This window comes from Mesoplodon mirus (assembly GCF_964341445.2).
Source record: "Mesoplodon mirus genome assembly, chromosome: 16".
Lineage (NCBI taxonomy): Eukaryota > Metazoa > Chordata > Mammalia > Artiodactyla > Ziphiidae > Mesoplodon > Mesoplodon mirus.
In genome coordinates this window covers 14,458,935-14,464,723 of record NC_138992.1, presented here as the reverse complement: position 1 = coordinate 14,464,723, position 5,789 = coordinate 14,458,935, and positions in this window count along the sequence as shown.

Genomic DNA, 5,789 nt, shown 5'->3' with positions numbered 1-5,789 from the left:
AAAGAAAATTACAGGGTAATATCCCTGATGAACATAGATGCAAAAATCCTCAACAAAGGGGCTTCCCTGGTGGTGCAGTGGTTAAGAATCCACCTTCCAATGCAAGGGATGTGGGTTTGATCCCTGGTCAGGGAACTAGATCCCACATGCATGCCGCAACTAAGAGTTTGCAAGCCACAACTAAGGAGCCCACTGGCCTCAATTAAGGAGCACACATGCCACAATGAATGAGCTGGTGGGCCTCAACTAAGGAGACCGCCTGCTGCAACTAAGAAATAAACTAATTTTTTAAAATCCTCTACAAAATATTAGCAAAGCGAATTCAACAATACTTTAAAAAGATCATACACCACGATCAAGTGGGATTCATTCCAGTGATGCAAAAGTGGTTTAACATCCACAAGCCAGTCAACATGATACATCACATTAAGGAAACAAAGGATAAAAACCATGTGATCACCTCAATAGATGCAGAAAAAGCATTTGAAAAAATTTAACATCCATTTATGATAAAAACAAAGTGGATATGGAGGGAACATACCTCAACATAATAAAGGCCATATGTGACAGACCCACAGCTAACATCATACTCAACAGTGAAAAGCTGAAAGCTTTTAAGAGCAGGAATGAGACAAGAATGCCCATGCTCATCACTTTTTATTAAACATAGTGTTAGAAGTCCTAGCCACAGCAATTAGTCAAGAAAAAAAAAAGCCATCCAGATTGGAAAGGAAAAAGTAAAACTGTCACTATTTGCAGAAGACAAAATACTATATACAGAAAACCCCAAAGACCCCACCAAAAAAACTATTAGAACTAGTAAATGAATTCTGTAAAGTTGCAGGATACAGTATTAATATACTGAAATCTATTGCATTTCTATGCACTAATAACAAACTATCAGAGAAATTAAGAAAATAATCCCATTTATAATTGCATCAAAAAGAATAAAATACCTAGGAATAAATTTAACCAAGGAGGTGAAAGACCTATGCTCTCAAAATTATAAGAAATGAGGAAAGAAAGGTAACACAAATAAATGGAAAGATATACCATGCTCATGTATTGGAAGAATCAATATCAATAAAATGTCCATACTACCCAAAGCAATCTACAAATTCAATGCAATCCCTGTCAAAATACCAATGGCATTTTTCACAGTAGTAGAACAAATAATCCTAAAATTTCTGTGGAACCACAAAAGACCCGAAATAGCCAAGCAATCTTGAGAAGGAAGAGCAAAGTTGGAGGTATCATGCTCCCAGACCTGAAACTATACCACAAATCTATAGTAATCAAAACAGGATGGTACTGGCACTAGAACATGCACATAGGTCAATGAAACAGAATAGAGAGCCCAGAAATAAACCCACACTCATATGGTCAATTAACCTATGACAAAGGAAGCAAGAATATACAATGGGGAAAAGACAGTCTCTGATAAATAGTGTTAGGAAAACACGACAGCTACATGCAAAAGAATGAAATTGGGCCTCTTTGTTACACCATACACAAAAAAGAAAAGAAAAAATATGGATTAATGACTTAAAGTTACAAACTGAACCCATGAAACTCCATGAAGAAAACATAGTAATCTCTTTGACCTTGGTCTTAGCAATATATTTTTTTAAAATATGCCTCCTCAGGCAAGGGCAACAAAGTAAAAATTTAAAAATGGGACTACAGCAAACTAAAAAGCTTTAGCACAGAAAAGGAAACCACCAACAAAACAAAAAGGCAAACTCCTGAATGGGAGAAGATATTTTCAAATGATATATTTGATAAGGGGTTGATATCCAAAGTATACAAAGAACTTATACATCTCAACATCAAAAAAACAACAACCCGATTAAAAAAAATGGGCACAGGACCTGAATAGACATTTTTTTCTGAAGAAGACATACAGATAGCCAGCAGGCACATGAAAAGATGCTCAGTATCACTAATCATTAGGGTAATGCAAATCAAAACCACAATGAGATATCTCCTCACACCTGTTAGAATGGCTATTATCAAAAAGACAAGAAACAAGTGTTGGTGAGGATGTGGAGAAAAAGGAACCCTTGTGCACTGTTGGTGGAGTGTAAATTGGTGCAGCCACTGTGGAAAATAGTGTGGAAGTTCCTCAATAAACTAAAAATAGAACTACCATGTAACCAGCAATTCAACTTCTGGGTATTTATCCCAAGAAAATGAAAAGATTTTCTTCAGGGACTTTGATTTACCTGAACAGGAGAACTGCTTGAGCCTTTATTGAAGCCATTTTGGTTTGCATAAGCAACCAGTCAAAGAGTTTGCCCAGAAGCTGGGCAAATCTGTGCAGAAGATCAAGAGTTTCACCAAGTCCTTGGATTTGCTGCAAATGACAAGATTTCACTCTTTGTATGGCTGAGTAATATTCCATTGCATATATACCACATCTTTATCCATTCACCTATCAATGGACCCTTAGGTCCCTTCCATATCTTGGCTATTGTAAATAGTGCTGCAGTGAACATAGGGGTACATATATCTTTTCAAATTAGTATTTTCATTTTTCTGGATGGATCTGGAGGATATTATGCTAAGTGAAATACAGGCATACTTCATTTTATTGTGCTTCACAGATAATTGCATTTTTTACTAATTGGATATTTGTGGCAACCCTTCATCAAGCAAATCTATCATCACCATTATTTCAACAGCATTTTCTCCCTTCATGTCACTGTGTCACATTTTGGTAATTCTCACAATATTTCAAACTTTTTCATTATTAATATATTTGTCTTGGTCGTCTGTGATCTTTGATGTTACTGTTGCAGAAAGACTACAGAGGTGATTAAATGATGGAATGAAAAGACCAAATGTGCTTTTTGTTAGTTTTAAAGGTTAACTGAATATTTACTTTAAAGGAGAAAAAAAATGCATTCTAGTCAAACATTCCTAGATTCCTGAGCCAGATTTCCTGGGCTTGGATTCAGGCTCTGCTATGTATTAGCTGTGTTACCAGTTCTCTGTACCTCAGTTTCCTTGTTTGTAAAATGGGGCTAAAAATAGTACCTGCCTGATAGTGTGGTTGTGAGGACAAAATTAGCTAACGTACGAAAAAAAGTTTTAGAATGCTGCGCATACTATAAAAGTGTCAGCTCTTGTCATGATTACGAAAGTATTACTACTTTCTGCCAGTAAGTGGGTGATTTTGTGTCATATTGCATTGCCTTCGCTTCAGGCTTGAGTGACAGATTTTTGTTTTTGAATAAGTGCAGCCGGGCCAACATTCAAACATACTTAAGTGATGGTTATATAGCATTTAATTCAGTTCAGAAAGTAGAGGCATTCAGAACGTGCCTTATGCTAGGTATCACAAATGCTCTTCTTGCCCCCAGTTTGGAAGTGGATCTTGGACCGTACACACAAGAAAGTGACTTTCAAAGGATTAAAAAGTTATCTACTTAGGGAATTCCCTGGTGGTCCAGTGGTTAGGACTCTGCATTTCCACTGCAGGGGGCATGGGTTGGATCCCAGGTCAGGGAACTAAGATCCTGCATGCCGTGGACAAAAAAAAAAGAAAGGTTTTTTTTTTTTTTTGCGGTACGCGGGCCTCTCACTGCTGTGGCCTCTCCCGTTGCGGAGCACAGTCTCCGCGGCCATGGCTCTCGGGCCCAGCCGCTTCACGGCATGTGGGATCTTCCCGGACCGGGGCACGAACCCGTGTCCCCTGCATCGGCAGGCGGACTCAACCACTGTGCCACCAGGGAAGCCCCAAAGTTACCTATTTAATATGAAAAAAGTCCTCTTATGATAACCTCTAGTACAGGGTAATCAAGTAACAATCATCCTGGTGATAGTTGTATTCTCTTCTACAAGAGTCAGCTGACCAAGCCGTCTGTCATTTTAGCAGTATAGGAACTCACAGATACCAACAAGCAGCTTATTGAAGAATTATCTTCAGGAAAACGATTTCCCACACGTTAAATTGATTTTCTTTTCTTGAGTTGTTTTTAATTTGATGTGTATTTCAAGCAGCTGAATTTGTTGATACCAGTGAGGAATGTCAAGGAAAGAATCAAAGTCTTGGTTTTATAATGGAGAAAAGTTAAAGATGTTATTAAGAGTATTGGGGAAACACAAGATTTGGAGACCAGGAGTTTAACTTTTGGTTTCATCATTTATAAACTGATTTGGCCAAGCCACTTAACCTCTTTGTTTCATATTTGTTATTTTTTAAATCACAGTGGTTTTGAGGGCAAATGATGCCTGTGAAAGCGTTTTGACACATAATTATTTCATTAGCAGATAAAACATAATATTTGGGGTAAAAAATGATAAGTACTACACTTACATAAACTCAGTAAACTGCAAGGAACTTTAGATTTCATGAAGACCTTGCCCTCTCCCTTCAGAGGCTGACTGATTTGACTTGTGCAAGGTCACTAAGCTGGTTAGTGGCAGCCAGAATCTAGGTCTCCTGACACTAGTCACCTGGCCTTCCTACTACACCACTGTCATTCATCATTCATTCATTCATTTTTATGGACGATAAATTAAATGCAAAATATTGTGCTAGGTGCTGTGGGTGATTCTGATTTATCAGACACAGATCCTCCTCTCAAGGAACATAGGAACTAGTGGGGTAATAACCGTAAGTGTACAGTCAGAGATTGGGATGATAAGGTATGAATAAACTATTATGTGACCTGGTGAGGCTCAATGGAGACTTGGTAGAAGAGGTGACAATTCAGCCGTGCTCCAAATGGCAGAAAGGATTTGTACATAAGTCTTAGGGTTTAAAATAGGCAGTCCAGGGTTACAATAAGGTGAGCAAAGACCTCAGTAAATTCTAGGAAGTTTCATTTTTCATAACAAGGGCCATCTCTCACCCTGCGAATCTTGTAGATTTTATTGTTCCCTCCAGAATGCTTGCCCTGGAAACAATTCATGTAACTTGCCTGGTGGCCCTGCTTGATTCACTCCAGGCCCAGTGAAGGGCTGCTTCCCGTTTCCATGGTTCTCTGCCCACCCACTTTCTCAGGGCACTTACGACACATCTCTATTTATTTTACTTCTTTGCCCCGCACCCTCCTCCCTGTTTCTGATCTTAAGAGAACAAGGGCTACGCGCACAGTGTATCTTCAGCCTGAGTACAGTGACAAGTGCACAGCTGCCCGACAATTTGGGGTGAAGGAAGGGACCACCTGGCATATCCTCTCCTTTCTTCCTCCAGCAAACGCCTGCCTACTCCTTCCAGATTCAGCTGTGAACGTCACGTGCTCCATGCACCTGTAGCTGTTTCTACCGCCTCCCAGCACACAGTAGGCACAGGACAGAAAGCCTGTGTCTGATTCCTCTCTGTGACACCTGGGGCTGGCAGGTAGTAAGCGTTCCACACGTGCTCGCCGGATGAATGGAGACCTTCCGACATTAGGCGGCGGATATATGGCGGGGTTTCCTTGTAATCAGCTCCACCTCTCTCCGGGTAGAATCCCAGCGGCTGGGACCGCGGCACTCAGGGCATCACCCTCTCCAGCCACACTCCCTCCCGAGCCAGCCAGTGTCTTCCCATCCGCCCAACCGGCGGTGGGCCCCCATCCCCACGCCCCCATCCCACTCCACGCAACCTCGTCCCAGCTCCTCTCTGGGCGGCACCTCGCGGGCCGCGCCGCCTACGATTGGCCAAACACGGCATAGCGCCATCTCGGCCTACGGCGCGGTGCGCGCCGTCATTGGTTGGTGGAGGCGGCGGGCGGTGACGGCGGGCGGGGCCCCGTCCTCTGGTGCCTGGCCCAGGCCTAGCCCATCCGCCGCGGAGG